Source organism: Myotis myotis, unplaced genomic scaffold (assembly GCF_014108235.1).
Source record: "Myotis myotis isolate mMyoMyo1 unplaced genomic scaffold, mMyoMyo1.p scaffold_m19_p_3, whole genome shotgun sequence".
Classification (NCBI taxonomy): Eukaryota; Metazoa; Chordata; class Mammalia; order Chiroptera; family Vespertilionidae; genus Myotis; species Myotis myotis.
Genome location: NW_023416335.1, coordinates 185,031,402 through 185,049,565, shown reverse-complemented (window position 1 = coordinate 185,049,565; position 18,164 = coordinate 185,031,402). Strand labels below are relative to the sequence as shown.

Sequence of the window (18,164 nt, the reverse complement as noted above, 5' to 3'; positions counted from 1 at the left end):
AAAAACATCATCTCAAAATCTAAAAATTGTATCTAGCTCACAACTGTAATATATAAAGTAAAAATATTGACATAATTTTTAAGATTTGCAAATAGAGAAAAACATTTTGCTACTTTATAATAATTGAAATTAGAAATAAATGCTTAAGGACATAAAAACTATGTTGTCACCTGAAAAGTAGTTTTCTTTGGACTTTCTATGACATGAGGTCAATTACATCAATTTTCAGTATTTGCAAACCTATATGCGGGTGGCACTGTTACTTGGGTAGGTTTGTTATTTTATGGGGAAGAATAGGAATATCCATCACATTTTATACAGTTGATGATCTCATCCAGGAATCTGGAATCCTATGCCTTATGTGATAGTCTGAAGCTCTCCCCACTTATGACTGTCTGTAACCCTTTCTCATGCAATGAAATGGACACTGTGTGTTTGACAGTGGAGAGACTCACAGTGTGTGTGATCACAGCAAGAGTTCTCAATGAATTAGACTCAACAGGAGGAGAAGGGATTATAAAAGTCTAAAACAGGGTTTTACAGGTGCTGGAAGAGAAAAACACTGCTGAAAAGGCTTACTTTCTTTCTAGTTAATTTGATTGGGTAGCAGATGAAAAAATTTACATCTTAAATGAAACAACATGTAATAAATAAATTAGATGTAATATAACTTTTTTTTTAATAAAAATAGACTACCAATGTTCAAATTTGAAAGGTACATGGTGCTTCTTATTGTGTTCATTACATTCATTTGGAGATTCCTCTTTCCTGATATTGTTTTATTTTTCCACGACTTACAAATGTATGGGAAACAAATGTTTGATCTACAGTCCTTACATGCTAAGTGGTCTCTATTCATATTCCATGTAGACAACAATCTAGACCAGCCGTGGGCAAACTACGGCCCGCGGGCTGGATCCGGCCCGTTTGAAATGAATAAAACTAAAAAAAAAAAACTGTACCCTTTTATGTAATGATGTTTACTTTGAATTTATATTAGTTCACACAAACACTCCATCCATGCTTTTGTTCTGGCCCTCCGGTCCAGTTTAAGAGCCCATTGTGGCCCTTCAGTCAAAAAGTTTGCCCACCCCTGATTTAGACATTAATCTGTTCATCATGCTCTCCAAATCTGCACACAGACCTGACTCCACCATATCCAGTGTGTGATGTGGAGCATTGTGCTAATCCGATTGAGTTTCACTGTCCTAATTATAAAATAAGAGAACAATACCTTTTTCTACTTTTGTTCCTCAGATTGAATTTCATGCTATTTCCTTTTCTCCCTACCTCCCTCAATTCTCTCTCTCCCTTACTTCCCACGCCCCACCACCACATATTTGTATTCATCCTTCATTTATCTGACTCTGCCTTTCTCTCTCTCTCTCTCTCTCTCTCTCTCTCTCTCTCTCTCTCTATATATATATATATATATATATATATATACTAGAGGCCTGTTGCAGGAAGATTCCTGCAAGAATAGGGCTTCCTGCAGCTGGAGTGAAGCAGAGAAGAGAGCGAAGCCCACTGAGGCAGGTTTCGCTCCCGCTCCACCACACTGCTGGTTTGTTTCCCCTCCCGTTCTGCCGCCCAGCTGGGTTCCCCCTCCCGTTCCACCACCTGGATGGTTTCTATCCGCCTCCTGGCTCCTCCACCTTGGATCCGTTCCTGTCTCTGCCACCTCTACTTTGCTCCCTTCTGCAGCACTTCGCTCCCACGTTGTCTTCAGTCTTCGCTCCCAGCCGATATATGCAAATTAACCACCATCTTGGTTTGGTTAATTTGAATATTTTCACTCTGATCGACTGGTGGGCGTAGCGAAGGTATGGTCAATTAGCATCTTTTTCTTTTATTAGTGTAGATGCAAGTACATATATACGAATATCTATATATCCTATCTAATAATAGACAAACATGGTAATTAACCGTGCCTCTGACACGCATCCCATCGGCTAATCAGGGCGATATGCAAATTAACTGCCAACCAAGATGGCGGCTGGCAGCCAGGCAGCTGAAGAGAACAGGAGGCTTGCTTGCTCCAGTGATGGAGGAAGCCAAGGTTCCCCGCCTGCCGCTGTCGGCCCCTGAGCTGCACTCTAAGAAACAATGTTGCAATTATAGAAACTAAACAAACCCCAGAAACCTGCTTTCAGCCAGCCGGGCCTCAGAGCTGGAGCTGCAACAGTGTTTCAATTATAGAAGCCAAACAAACTGAGATACCTGCTTTCAGCAGCCGAGGTCTCAGAGCTTGATCTGAGCCTCAGAGCTAAAGCCGGCTCTAGTTCCAGTGACAGCCATAGAAGGTAAATAAATCCCAGAATAAAAGAAAAAGAAAAAAAGGAGAGGTTGGGAGCTTCAGTCACCTGCCAGCCTGAAAACGGCCCTCAGCCCCTCACCCAGACTGGCCGGGCACCCCAGTGGGGACCCCCACCCTGAAGGGGGTATGACCAGCTGCAAACAGCCATCATCCCCTAATCCAGGCTGGCCAAGGAACCCAAGCGGGACCCCCACCCTGATCCGGGACACCCTTCAGGGCAAATCAGCCGGCCCTCACCCGAGCACCAGGTCTCTATCCTATATAGTAAAAGGGTAATATGCAAACTGACCCTAACAGCAGAAAGACTGGGAATGACTTGTCACTATGACACATACTGACCACCAGGGGGCAGACGCTCAATGTAGGAGCTGTCCTCTGGTGGTCAGGGTGCTCTCACATGGGAGGAGCTCTGCTCAGCCACAAGCCAGGCTGATTGCTGCCAGTACAGCGGTGGTGGTGGGAGCCTCTCCTGCCTCCTCAGCAGAACTAAGGTTGTCCGACTGGAGCTTAGGCCTGCCCCACGCTGGCAAGTGGGCATTCCTCGAGGGCTCCCGGCCTGCCAGAGGGATGTCTGACTGCCAGCTTAGGCTCAATCCCCCGTGAAGTGGGCCTAAGTCAGCAGGTGGTCATCCCCCGAGGAGTCCCAGACTGCGAGAGTGCACAGGCCTGGCTGAAGGACCCCCCCAATTACACAAATTTTTGTGCACTGGGCCTCTAGTATATACATAAATGTACTAGAGGTTCAGTACATGAATTCGTGCATGGGTGGGGTCCCTAATCCTGGCCGGTGATTGGGGCCGATTGGGGCCATGGGAGGTTGGCTGGCCGGGGGGAGGGGCTGTGGGAGGTTGGCTGGCTGGGGTAGTGACCACAGGAGGTTGGCCAGCTACAGGAGGTTTGCTATGGGAGCGCACTGACCACCAGGGGGCAGTTCCTGTGTTGAGCATCTGACTCCTGGTGGTCAGTGCGTGTCACATTGACTGGTCTTTCAGTCGTTTGGTCACTTAGTCTTTCATATATATATGCTTAAATGAGCATTAAGGCAAAATGACAGGAACGACTATTCACTATGACATGCACTGAGCAGGCAAGCAGGCGAGCAGTTAGGGGTGAGCAGGCAGGCAGGTGTGAGGTTAGGGTGAGCAGGCAGCCAGGAAGGCGAATGGTTAGGGGTGAGCAGGCAGGTGAGCGGTTAGGGGTGAGCAGTCCCGGATTGTGAGAGGGATCCCAGATTGAAAGAGGGATGTCTGATTGCTAGATGTGTGACTGTAGGGATTGGGCTTAAACCAGCAGTTGGACATCCTCCGAAGCGTTTTGGATCGCAAGAGGCCACCGGCCAGGCTGAGTGACCCCTCCATCTCCATGCATAAATTTCATGCACCAGGCCTCTAGTGTGTATATATATATATATATATATATATATATATATATATATATATATATAATTTTTTTTTTTTTATCTGCCTATGTACCTCTTTCACATGGTATTGGAAATTGGTTGCCAATGTCTACAATAAAATTGAAATACAATACAATTGCCCTGACTGGTTTGGCTCAGTGGATAGAGTGTCAGCCTGTGGACTGAAGGGTCACAGGTTTGATTTCGGTCAAGGGCATGTACCTTGGTTGCGGGCACATACCCAGTAGGAGGTGTGCAGGAGGCAGCTGATAGATGTTTCTAACTCTCTATCCCTCTCCCTTCCTCTCTGTAAAAAAAATAATAAAATATATTTAAAACAAAGAAATACAATAGAAAATAAAGAAGGGGCACAGGGCAAATAAGTTAAGATATAAAAATTTAAGGGTAGTTAATAAAGAGTCGATCAATTGTACAAAAAAAAAAAAAGAATGAAAGTAGTCCTTTTTGTGTTACTATATTTTCCAACTGCTTTTTCTTTGGCAATTTAGAATGTGTTGTACCCAATTCTATATCATCACAATAAGCCCTAGGTTTGTTTTCACCATCAAATGAAATTGATGGAGTTGGCAGCATGGGTATAATGAATGTCCTTTTGTAAGAGAGCTATAACAGTGTAAATATGCAAAACAGTGTGTGGCATTTTGCAAAAACAGTACACTGTATTTTGCCAGTGTGAAAATAACTTTAGTTTTTGCAAAAATGAGTAAAATGTCAAAAACGAAACATTTCAACACCTATTTTCACATTCTTTAATATAAGTCAGCTAGATGACTGAATCATTTCTCTATTTTAATTTATAAGTAGCAAACAGTAGGACTTACTATGTCTCACAGGTTAAAACAGACTAAGAGGATTTAGCAGATTCAACAAAATCTTAGATTTACTTCATATTTGAACATATTCCCAGAAGTTTTGAAAATTGTGACTGAACTTAACTGTTTCAAACCCAAGAAAATTTAGCTTAGCTTTCATGCTTCAGAATACATTAATCAAACTCACATTTTAGGGTCAATGGAATTAATCCTTCACTATTCTTTTAGAAGGAAAAAACCTGACCATCTTTCATTTGCTAATTCTAGAGAGAATTTGACATTGTCTATAAAGGATTTTATGACACATATGGGTTCCTTGGAAATATTTAAATGGAATATTCCTAAAAATCATTAGCTTGATATATCTATTAATTCTTGGCCTCAATTAACACATGGAACTTACTATAACTAAGAAACACATACATATTAAATGAGCCTGTATTTTTAAAGGATGGACACTTTTACTAGCTGTGTCAAAAATCCTTTGAAAAAAGTTATTTTTATTCTTTCAGTAATATACCATTAGATAGAAAATTTGGCAATATGTCTCAATTTAAGTCAGGCCAAAATTTGAAGCAATACAAATGTTCACCATTTACCTGAAAGATCAAGGAAAAAACTATTTAGAATTTGGGAGATTTTTGTCTATAGTCGTGATACAGACTCCATTTCTCTGGCTCAGACACGAAGATGAATAGGATCCAAGTCTCCAGGTTATTTTCCTTTATTCATCTTTTATGGCCATTTATCTACTTGGCAGGGTTCTTATGAAGACGAGTGGAACAGTTTGCTCTAAAGTGCTTAAATTCTTAAGAGGGAAGTATGCTATAAGAACAAATTATTTTCATCTCTATTACTGTAACAAACACTGGGGATAATTATTTTTGAGTCAAAAGAACAAGGCAAAGTGTATTCGGTATCAAAAATGACATGGTGGGTGGTAAATGGTTTTCACTTCTATAAAGAGCAATACATTAATTTCTATTTTGCACTGCTGATAACACATATCCTCTAAAGACCTTGCTTTATGTGCTCACTTAAAACATGTTTACTATCCTTCTTTCCCATGGAAGTTTGCTAAATGTTGTCCTTTGTACACTTGTGTAGGTTTAGCAAAACTATAGAAAAGGTCTTAAGCTCTTGATAAAAATTAACTGTAAAGAATCCAAGACCTCATGCACAATAATTCACTGTATGCATATTTTTTACGTTATAGTTTTAATGTAATTTTAAAATTTTAATAGTAGTGTTTCTTTGCAGTTTTTCTATAATTACTTCTGGTTTATCCTAACCCATGTGTTCAGAGGCTATTCTATTAGCTTTGTAGGGAAACCCCTGTTCATAACATGTTCTTGAGATTTATTTCCTGTAATGTATGTATTTTGATTTTCATTCATTATATGCTGTGTGGAGCTTGTATCAGGCCTTAATTGATTGCATCTGGGGAAATGGTAGGGGAATAATACCATTTGCTAGGTTTGGTGTTCACGGAAATATGCAAACTAGATTTTGCAACTGACTATAGGTAAAAACAGTCACGAGGTTATCAGTTTTTAGAGTGCGAAGCAAGTCTAGAAGACTGTACTTCGTCCTTCTCTCTTTTGCTTTTTGATCTCCCCTCTTACACATGATCTTCAATTTCTTCTGCTGCTTCCATATATGTGTTTAGCAGGACACTCACCTACACACAATGTTCTTCTCAGCCTTATTCTACATGTCACATGTGTTTAAACCACGTGGTAAGTTAATACCTGAATTGCTTTCTGGAAGGCATGTTCTAGCTTCTCCTTTTCACAGATGCAATTCTTGATGTTAGAAGGGTTGCAGATAGAGGGGTAGCTAAAGGATCATGGTATGTAGGTTTTTGCTTTCTTTCGTAACCCTAATTATTCTGAGCCACATGGCAAATAAAGCAATAATTATTTATTCTTTTCACATACCATGGTCTCTCTCTCTCTCTCTCTCTCTCTCTCTCTCTCTCTCTCTCTCTCTCTCTCTCTCTCTCTCTCTCTCGTCTCCATATTACTTGGAAAGAGTTAGCAGTAAAATTATACAATTTCCTTATTTCAACATTGTTTAATTTTAGATTTTTTAAAAAAGATATTTGGCTGCTCCTGGAAGTATTCTTCATCAAGTTCTCATTTTGAAGGTGATTCATGATTAACTATCATGAGAGAGACAGACACTGGCCGATTGCTTATTGATACTTTTAGGAAAGGTATGAAGATCAATAATTCCAAGGTTGGTAGAGCCTGCATGGCCCAGCACAGTCAACTTCATGATCACATTATAGGTATGGTGTAATGCAGTATGGTGAAATAGAGCTCTGAGGAGTTAACAGGTAAAAGTGTTTAATAGAAAGTAGTTTATGTTAACCTATGTATTTTATATTCTCGCAAGTACTATAAGGTATTGAAATAAATGAGGTCTATTTATTTTAAATAAAATTTACAATAGAAATTAATTCATTCTCCGTGCTATACACTACTTTAGGCTTTTTGCACAAATCTGACTAAAATCCCTTACTAAGTGGGCTTTACATTTTAGTAAGAGATAGACAATGAATATAAAATTGCTGAATAGGTAAATCACACAGGATATAAGAAGTTGATGGATTAAAGAAAAAAGAAAGCAGACTATATAAGGTTCGGGGAGTGCCAGAAGTGTGTGGGCAGGTTAAAATGTTATATAGGTTGATGGATAAACCCAATGAGACAATGAAATTGAGCAATACTTAGGAGTGAGGTTCTAGTTAAGCAAATGTCTGGGGCAAAACAATCAGAAAAAAACAAAACAAAAAAAACTAGAGTAAGGACCCTAAGGCAGAAACATATTTGGCAAGTTCAATGAACAGGAGCAAGTGGGGATAATATCATGAGCATAGGGCATGGGGTTCTTAGAAAAGGAAGTCAGGTATCATTGGCCAACAAACTAACTTAGGCTTTTACTTAGAGAATGTGCAGTTGTTGCAAAGTTTTGAGCAGAGAAGTGACACAATTGACAAATTAATAATTTTCATATGTTTCTTTTATTTATTTCCTAAGGACAAGTTCCAAGCAGGGAGATGACTGAGCCAGTGGGTAGAAAAGATTTTGAGAAGTTTTAAAGGTATAACTTAAATGCATGCCAAGGGGAACATGGCCATTTACCTTTTGTGGCAAAGAGTCTAGCAGTTAAAGTCATAGCTCTGCCTCTTTGGCATCCAAGGTTTCTCTTCTGCCACATCCCTTGCTTTGCTGTCACAATACTGATCTTTGTCTTTTTTAAAAATCTTTATTGTTGAGATTATTACAGATGTCCCTCTTTTTTAACTCCCATTGCCCTCCTCCACCCTCCCCAGGCCTTTGCCACTCTATTGTCTGTGTCCATCGGTAATGCATATATGCATATAAGATCTTTTTTTTTAATCTCTGCCAGCCCCCCCCCATCCCCTACCCTCTGAGAATCGTCAGTCTGTTCCACTTCCATGCCTCTGATTCTATTTTATTCACCAGTTTATTCTGTTCATTAGAGTTCTTATTCATTTATTTTGATTTTTAGATTCAATTGTTGATAGGTATGCGTTTGCTGCCATCTTGTCATTCATATTTTTGATCTTTTTCTTTTTCTTCTCTTCCTCTTCTTAAAGAATGAATACCCTTCATCATTTCATATAATACTGGTTTGGTGGTGCTGAGCTCCTTTAGCTTTTTCTTATCTGTGAAGCTCTTTATCTGACCTTCAATTCTGAATGATAGCTTTGCTGGGTAGAGTAATCTTGGTTGTAGGTACTTGCTGTTCATCACTTTGAATATTTCTTGCCACTTCCTTCTGGCCTGCATAGTTACTGTTGAGAAATCAGCTGACAGTCGAATGGGTACTTCTTTGTAGGTAACTACTGCTTTTCTCTTACTGCTTTTAAGATTCTCTTTGTCTTTAGCCCTTGGCATTTTGATTATGATGTGTCTTGGTGTGATCCTCTTTGGGTTCCTCTTATTTGGGACTCTATGCTTCTTAGACTTGTAAGTCTATTTCTTTCACCAGATAGAAGTTTTCTGTTACTATTTCTTCAAACAATTTCTTGCTCTCTCCCTTCTTCTGGTACCCCCATAATGTGAATGTTGGTACACTTGAAGTTGTCCCAGAGGCTCCTTACACTATCTTCATATTTTTGGATTCTTTTTTCTTATTGCTCTTCTGGTTGGGTGTTTTTTGCTTCTTCATATTTCAAATCATTGATTTGATTATCTGAATCCTCTACTCTACTGTTGAATCCCTGAAATTATTCTTTTTTCAGTCAGTGTATGGTCAATTTCTAACTGGTTCTTTTCCAATTTTTGGAGGTTTCTAGCAGATTCTTGAGTAAACTTATAACCATTGTTTTGAACTCTATAACCAGTAGTTTGTTTTCTTCCATTTCTTTCATTTGTGACATGTTTTTTTTTGTTTGTTTGTTTTTTTGTTGTTTATTTGTTTGTTTGTTTGTTTTAATCTCCACATTTTGCTGCTTCCCTGTGTTTGTTTCTATGTTTGGGTAGAGCTGCTATGTCTACTTAGTGGGTAGAGTGGCCTGTGTAGAAGGTGTTCTATAGGGTCCAGTGGCTCAGCCTCCCCAGTCACCTGAGCTGGGAGCTCTAGGTGCATCCTTTGTGGGCTGTGAGCATAGTCTTATTGTAATTGAGACTTTATTATTGTTGGTGTCACTGGGAGGAATTGACCTCCAGACCAATTGGCTTTGAGGACCAGCTATGACTACAATGGGAGATCTACTGTGCAGGAGACACCCCTATGGAGCAGGACTTGCTTCAGTGTGGCTTTGGTGCTCACTGAGTCTGCCCCTTGAGTGTGTTGCTTATGGGTGTGTAGAGTTGTAATTTGGTATGGTCTGACAGTGACCACTGGCTACACTGGCTCTTGAGTCTCTAGGGAGGTGCAAAGTCAGCCACTGCCTGGGGCCACCCAGCAGGAGCTACAGAGAGATATGCAGAATCCTCCTCTTTGTATCGGGTTTCGAAGTGCCCATATGAGGCCCAGTTATGAAGCAAGACAGGCTGGTGCTGATGCCAGGTCTTGGGCCTTTTTTTGAAAGGTTTGGAGCTCCCTGATCCAGCTGCAGCTTGTTTGAGAAATTTTAGCCAAGCAAGGACAGGCCATTCAAATGCAAAAGCCACTACACCCAGCTTGAGTGGGGTTGTAAATTGAATGAGGTGGGGTATTAGGGAATCACCAGGGCAGAGCAAAGAGAAATGGCTGCCAGTCAGGCCTGTGATCAGAGAGGTCCCAGCATAAAAACAATGATCCCTTGTGAGCATCTCCATGTGGGAGAAAGCCTCCTATGAGTTCCTGCTCCAATGCCTGACAATCCAGTTCCTCCTCATATATGTCTGTTTTTCCTAGACCCTCATCTTGGTGCTGGAGCTCAGAGAAAGCAGTACTTTGAAAGTTCAGTTCATGGTTCTAGCCTTTTAAGAGGAACCCCTGGGTCTCCAGCAGTTTCTGTGTCACTGAGCCCCAATCCGCACTGGTTTTTATAGCCCATAGTTCTTACTGCCTCTATGGACTTATTTTCCCAGCTCTAAGACCCTGGGATTGGCTTCTGGTGTGGGGTTGGGCCCCCTTGCTCCTCCAGGCAGCCTCCACAGTGGTGTTCTCTCTCCCGATTAAAAAAGCAGCACATGTGGGTGCCAGACCAGCCCATTCTGCACCTCCACACTTCCTACCTGTCTCAGTGTGCTTTCTTCTTTACTTCTCTAGTTGTAGCACTTTCATTCAGACAGCTTTCCAGGGGTTCTGGATAATGGTTTTTCTGTATTTTAGTTGTAATTTTGATGTGGTTGTGAGAGACAAAGTGTACAGGCATTTACCTATGCTGCCATATTCAAATCTCTCCAACAAATTATATATGTATTCCATTAGAAAAAAAGTGAAAATGGAAAACTATATCATACAAAAAAAGGTATTGCATCTTTCCCAGATTAAAAAAAAACTTTATGAATCAAAGTTTTTACCCAATTTAACCAATTAGAATTTACCTGAGTATATGCCTATAAAGGAATTTCATAGTCAAACTTTTGTTAAGTATAGGCTTCTTCATTTATCTGCAAATAATCTTATTGTAGTTTATACTCAAACCATGTACAGTGCCATTACTAATAAAATAAAAGTTAGTAAAAAAAGAAATCCTATATAATAAAAGCCTAATATGCTAAGTGTCCAGTTGTCTGGTCATCCGTTCAACCAATCAAAGCATAATATGCTAATGATATGCTAAGGCCGGTCAACCACTTGCTATGACATGCACTGACCACCAGGCGGCAGACAGTCGACTGGTTGATCAGTTGCTATGATATGCACTGACCACCAGGGAGTAGATGCTCTGACTGGTAGGTTAGCTTGCTGCTGAGGTCTGGCCGATAGGGACTGAGCAAGATGGGCTGGACATGCCCTGGAGCTCTCCTGCAGTCCCTCCCTGGATGGCCAAACTCCTGCATCCTTCCCTGGCCCCGATTGTGCACTGGTGGGGTCCCTTGGCCTGGCCTCCACCCTCTCGCAATCTGACCCCTTGGCGGATGTCAGAGAGCCGGTTTTAGCTTGATCCCGCAGGCCAGGCCAAAGGACTCCAGTGCATGAATTTGTGCACTGGACCTCTAGTCCTAGATAATCAAAGATAATCAAGACCTGTCCCAGATCCCCAAAATACTGATTTTTTTTTTTTATGGGGTGAGTCCTGAGAGGGAATATATATGTCTTAAAAAGTTGCACATGTTGTCTTGCCATTGCAATGAACTTCTGGTCTTCAATATTTATTTCTTCTATGTATACATATGAGGTGTGTGTGTGTGTGTGTGTGTGTGTGTATTTCAGAGAGACAGACAGACAGACATAGAATAGTCAGATGAATAAATAAATGTAAAAATGACTGACTACTCTTTCTGCCTGTGTGTATGTCTATCTAGTCATCCATTTATATGTAATTATGTTTTTGTTTGTTTGTTTATGTAATCACTTCTGATTTCATCCTGCAAAATAAATGAGGTAAAAATTATCTTTCATTGCCCTAACTGGCTTGGCTCAGTGGATAGAATGTCGGCCTGCGGACTGAAGGGTCGTGGGTTCTATTCTGGTCAAGGGCATATGCCTGGGTTGTGGGCTCAATCCCCAGCAGGGGGCATGCAGGAGGCAGCCTATCAATGATTCTCTCTCATCTTTGATGTTTCTATCTCTCTCTCCCTCATCCTTCCTCTCTGAAATCAATAAAGATATATTAAAAAAATTATCTTGCATTACTAGTCAGTAGGGATAAAGTGATGATACCAGGATACAGTGGAATGTACCCTTTTATTCCAAGGAACAGAAAGAATAAATCATGAAGGAAAAACAAGTAAATGCATTTGATTTTCTTCAACCATAAATATATAACTTTTTTGACTATATCTGTTGCACACCTTCTGCTTACAACAGTGACTGTGCAAATTGCCTAGGTTGTCAATGTTTTTTGTTTTGTTTGTTTTTTTAATTGTTAACCTCAATTCCTGTCATTTCACTATTGTACTTTTATTCTATGTGTTTGTAAGTTGTTACCTTGTATTTGAATTAAAATCTGAGCAGCAATAGATGGGAAATCATAAGTATGGCATAATAGGATACGGATAAAATATCTACAGTTAAGAACTCTTAGATAGAAATGCCAGAATGTGAGTAGATACCAAAATAATGTTTATATTTTTCTCTAGGGTTAGCTGAGGTCATGCCTCAGAAATTCATCCTAAATGTCACTTTTGTAATCCATGCTGCTAAGTGGCTCATTCCAGTTACTTAGATATTTCTGGCAGTTTCCATCTTTCCTATGATTTCCTAACGTTACAATTCTGAAGCTTATTATTTATTAGCAGATAATTTACAAGCAAAAATTAAGGAATCTTTTAAGTTATTTTAGCTAACTTTCTCTCCTTTATGTTCTCCAGGTATTAACACCTTTCTGATGCCTTGTTGAAGCCAAACAGAAAAAATATCCCATGAGGTTTTTATGTGTGTGTGTTTTTAATCTAAAAAAATCCTAAATAGGATGCACTCAAATTAAAAATACTTAAAGATTAAGTTAAAAGTATTAACCATATGTTGCTTGCAATAAGATGAGTAGACAAGTCTCACATTTATGCACAGTTCATAACTACATATGATCTCCAAAAAGTGACAGGCGTATATATTGTACAAAAAAGACTTTATACATATCTTTATCAATATTAATATTTTCTGTCAACATACATTCACCTTGCCATGCTCACTTTTCATAATTAGTATCTCAAGAGCTTTAATTATCTCTTAAAAATTTAAGTATTGACATTTGTTTTGTTTCATGATTGTTTACCACTAACATATATGTCAATTTTGTTTTTCCATGTGTGGTGACATGGGTCACTCATCATTAATAAACTGACAAGTCTATTATCCAAGCTGTAAACACAGTAGGTTTTTAAAACAAACTTCAAAGATGAAATCTCCTCTGTGATTTCCTACACAGTGTACACATCAATAAAGTTGACTCTATGTTGTCACTTTCCTCTGTTAAAGCTAACTTGAGTTATGCACTCCACGTTACGCACTTAAACTCACAATATTCTTCTAAGAACCTGAGTTGAAAGTGAGCAAGTATTTAGAATGTTCACCATTCTTTGGAAATCCAATATATATGCTAAGCTGTTGTATTTATAAAATAGAAAACAGAAAAGAGATAGAAATATTCCTCCAGCTCATTGCTTATGTAATTTATATTTAACCCTGTTGTTGCTAATGGTCTAATATAATTCATTTAAGCTTAATAATACCAAAAATTATTCATCTTAATATTGACTTAGCAACTTAATGTAGATCAATATCTTGGATGGGATGTTCTTTAAAAAAACTGAGTTAAAAGAAAATGGCTCAAGTCACATAAAGCAGTCTAAGATTTATGTGTGTAAAATAGGTTAAAAGATGTCATATTATCTGAACCATTTTTGAAAAAGAAAATAGCTTACAAAACTAAGCCAATTTCCTGTCAAACATTTGTAGGCAATGTTTACAACTTTTGTCTTCTAGGGGTGGAAGATGTGTTTAAGATACAGGAACAACTGAAGACAGACAGTAATATCTATGGGACTACATGTAAATATCTTTAGCTCAAAATATAATATTTGTGATTTATATCTTACACATAATATAGGTCATACTGTATATTTAAGCATTATAATTCAATCATTATCTCAATGATCCTACTAATAAAGTTAATAAAAATATTTACTATAAGCAAAGAGCAGATGAAAAGACAAAAAGCATAGTCACTATCCTCAAGAAATTTGAAATCAAATTAGTGATGGCAAAGGGAACATAGTACAAACAACTTACAAATGCTATAAATTAATTCAGTAATTGGAAGCACTAAGGCAGTAGCAATAGACAAAGCCAAGTATTTTAGGAGATATTTTAATAGTGAGATTGACAATATCCTATGCCTCAAAAAATGTGAGTAAAGGGAAGAATCAACTGTTACTGAAACTTCTTGTGGTTGTAATTGGGTGAACTGACTTCCATGACCCAAGGTGGTTATGGAAAATTTGGTTGGAAGTATAGTATTTACTAGTAGTTTGGAGTTTATGGAGGTTAAAATAGTTGCTGTTCACTCACCAAAATTTCTAATGTTCCAGACATTCAGTAGAAATCTTCAGAAGGCAACTGAAAATGAGTCTGTAGTTGAAATAAGATTTGGTAGTTATTAGAAAAGATGTGGTAACTGAAATTATGGTTGATCTCTTTTATTGAATAAAATTTAGTAAGAAACATAATCTTTGAGCTTGCCATTGGAAACTGAATATAAATTCCATAAATAGAGAAGGGAGACAAATATTGGAAATACCAAAGGTAAAAGAATGAATAGATTATATTATCTTTCAAATATGCTAAAAATCATAAGCAGGAACAGACACATAAACCTTTACACACACATATGCACACACATATATAAAAATAATGTTACTTATTGCTGAATGGCTAAAAACTAATTCTCTTTTAAGGGGGAAATTGGTAGGTTATAGTGTTCCAACTGTAACCTGCTGGTGGTAGTTTTCTTCATTTTTTTAACCCAATTTTTCAATATTGTAAAATAAGCATGATATTTTATCACGTTCCCTAGTGATGAACTCTGTTTTTATGCTATATATACCTCCTTATTTTTTGAAAATATTTTAATTGATTTCAGAGAGGAAGGGAGAGGGAGAAAGAGACAGAAACATCAATGATGAGAGAGAATCATTGATCTGTTGCCTCCTGCACACCCCCTTTTGGGAACCGAGCCCACAACCTGGGCACATGCCCTTGACCGGTATCGAACCCAGAACCCTTCAGTCCGCAGGTTGACACTATATCAACTGAGTAAAAACGGCTAGGACTAAACCTCCTTATTTTTACCTTCATCCTTGAAGGATTTTTACCCCCATTGGATATATAATTCTAGTTTGGCTTCTATTTTTGACTAGCTATTTAAGTATATCACTCCACTGTGTCCTAGCCCTTATTATGTTTGCTTGCTGACTTCTTGCTGCTCATTTGCAAATATTACGTATAATTTTCCTTTTAGGATTTTTCTCTAAGTCTTTCATTTTCAAATTTAACTTGGATATGCTAATCTGTTGTTTTTATAATTATTATTAGGGTTCTTAGAACTTCCTCGATCTAGGGGTTAATGTCTTTCCCAATTTTGAAATTCCAGTCATTATTATATTAAATATTGCTTCTTTCCTACTTTCTTTCTTATCTCCTATGACTCCAATTATTATTATGTTAGATATTTTCATTTGCTTTATGTGCCTTTTATAATGTTTTGTATTTTTTTTTTATTTTTGCTATGCATTTCAGTTTATGTTTTCTATTACCCTATTTCCAGTTCATTAATCCTGTCCTATCTAATCTTTGTTTAATCCAATTTATTTGTTTATTTTTAAAATCCTTACCCAAGGATTTTTTTTAAATAGAATTTAGAAAGGAAGGAAAGAGAGAGAGAGAGAGAGAGAGAAGAGAAAAATATAAATCTGTTGCCTCCCATATGCGTCCTGACTGGCAATCAAACCCGCAACCTTTTGATTTACAGGAAGACGCTCCAAACAACTGAGCCACCAGGCCCAGGCTCCCATTTATTAATTGTCGATTATTATTTTCACTTATTAAGTTCCATTTCATTTTTTATATTATATGCTAAATCTCTGATGAATACCTTTATCTTTTTGTCTATGTTCTTAATCTTCACTTTTAACATATTATTATAGTCCTTTGAGAGGTCTTGCTTGTTCACCATAATATCTGTTTCAGCTATGTTGTATGTGTTTTTCCTTTAGCTTTTGGTCTTATTGCCCAGTCTCATGAATTGACTATATATGTTTTATTTAATGCAGAAAATTTTGTATAAAAAAGGTGAAGCAACCTTCCTCCAATGAACACTTATCCTTTCTTTTGCAAGGCTAATTAAGTTGGATTTATCACTTTACTTGAATAAGGGACATATTTGAGAAGGGGCTATGTTTGCCTTACTCCCAGAACATAGCTTTTCATTTTTTCATTTGAGAACCTAAAGCCTGGTGTGTTCATGATGGCATCTTTCCCTGTAAGTCCCCAAATTCTAACTCTTGATTTCTTAGCATGGAGAGACTGCCATAAATTGTGTCTTCCAAGAAGCATTTTAGGACTCAACTCAAATATCTTCTAAATTTGGCAAATGTCTTAAGTATATAGCAGAATTCATGAGGTTCAGTTTTTCAACATTCCCTTATCACCAGGATGTTTTCATCTCAAGCTTGCAGTTCTGATTTTTCAGCCACATGAACCTGGATTTTTTATCTACTAGTGGTGGCCTTCTGCCAAGGAAAGATCTTGGTTCTTAGGCCCATGCCCTAACCTAGTGATGTCAAACATTCTCAGGGAACAGTGGCTCAAACAGTTAACTGACCTCAACTATGGATTCGCTCTTACCCCCATTCTGTAATACTAGCCCCTAAAATCCTAGTTGCTTCAACTGTTCTCCAAATGTCTTTTATTCAGTGTTGTTCTCCCACAAGCTACTCCATCATATGCTTAAGTACAAGTCTTAGAAAAGCTGCTAAAAAGGCAATTTGAAAACATAAATCAAATTAAATATTAAGAATATTAAATTTTATAATCCTTTAGTTCACAAGGTTGTTTTAGAGTTTAAGTAAAATAAAAAATGGAAATGATATAAAATTATGGACATATTTATTGTTTTATCATTACTGGGAAACTAAATTTAATTTTATAATTTCTTAGTATTCAATATTGTATTATTCATGGAGGTATATTAATAGATAGTGATTACTGATTATCCAAAAACAGAAAAATAAACAGGTTAATATTAGAATTAGCTCTAACCTCTTTTTCAATGTGGTAATATGGGGTGAGCAACATACAAAATAACTCAATGGGTAAAGGCAGTCAAAGGGTATAGGCATTCAGTTATAAAATAAACTAGTGCCCCAGTGCATGAATTCATGCACCTTGAAAGGAACTGTGGGCTGCGAGGTTGCGGTAGGCACAGGGGCAGGTCTCGGCCCATCCTCTGGGCCCCTGCCTGGCCCCAGGTCCCTGTCTGCTGGCAGCCCTGCTCCCACTGCTACTCACACGCACTGACGGTGCCAGCAGCGAGTGCAAGTGGCGGCTGCTCCCCCAATTGCCCCTCAGGAGCAGGGGGAGGTGGAGAAGCCCTCAGGGGTGGGAGGGGCGGGCACATCATAGCAACCAGTTGGTCCAGATGTTCCACCGTTCGGTCTATTTGCATATTAGCTTTTTATTATATGGGATAAGTCATAAGTATATAATGTACAACATGGTGATTATAATTAATAATACTGTATTGCCGGGCATGGTGGCGTGCTCCTGTAGTCCCAGCTACTTGGGAGGCTGAGGCTGGAGGATCGCTTGAGCCCAGGAGTTCTGGGCTGTAGTGCACTATGCCGATCGGGTGTCCGCACTAAGTTTGGCATCAATATGGTGACCTCCCGGGAGCGGGGGGCCACCAGGTTGCCTAAGGAGGGGTGAACCGGCCCAGGTCAGAGACAGAGCAGGTCAAAGCTCCCGTGCTGATCAATAATACTGTATTGGATATTTGAAAGTTGCTATGAGAGTATATCTTAAAAGTTTTCATGACAAAAAAAAAAAGCAGTCAAGTGCATTGAGGAAAGATTAGAGAATGAACATGGTTATCTGTTAATTATGGACTTCATCTATAGCAGGAAGTAAGGAAATGATCCAATTCTCTCCAAGTTTCTGGAGAACAGCATGCTTGGTATTGTAAAGGGACGTGAGATTAGTAGAGTATATAATTTTACTAAAATGAAATATACATGAGCATATATATGTGACTATAACCTGTGGGTCTATGTTTTATCTGTGATAATTTCTGAATCATCTAAGGAAATATGAAATTTATAATTCACATTTATATAAACACCTCCATCTACAAAAATAGTAGTTAAAATAATTGCAAAGTTAGTTATATCATTTTAAAAAGGGATGGAAAAATGGGGCCTGTTCTGTCTTTGCCTAGAAACTAATATGCATGTCTGTGTGAAATTGGATATGAATGGTGGTAATATCT

The 18,164-nt window shown here is 38.4% G+C and overlaps 1 long non-coding RNA gene across 9 annotated transcripts in view; it reads left to right on the top strand.

Annotated features, from left to right (window-relative positions):
- Positions 1-3,299: 3,299 nt before the first annotated feature.
- LOC118651323 overlaps positions 3,300-18,164 on the top strand; it is a 32,011-nt gene continuing 17,146 nt past the window's right edge. For 7 of the 9 annotated variants that reach the window (XR_004966192.1, XR_004966188.1, XR_004966191.1 and 4 more), the window contains exons 1-3: positions 8,717-8,728; positions 13,502-13,503; positions 17,491-17,601. This is a non-coding gene — a long non-coding RNA (uncharacterized LOC118651323). Of the gene's footprint in view, positions 3,317-5,017; positions 5,020-8,716; positions 8,729-13,501; positions 13,504-17,490; positions 17,624-18,164 lie in introns of those variants that run through there. The other 2 variants (XR_004966187.1, XR_004966186.1) reach the window with 2 other exon arrangements.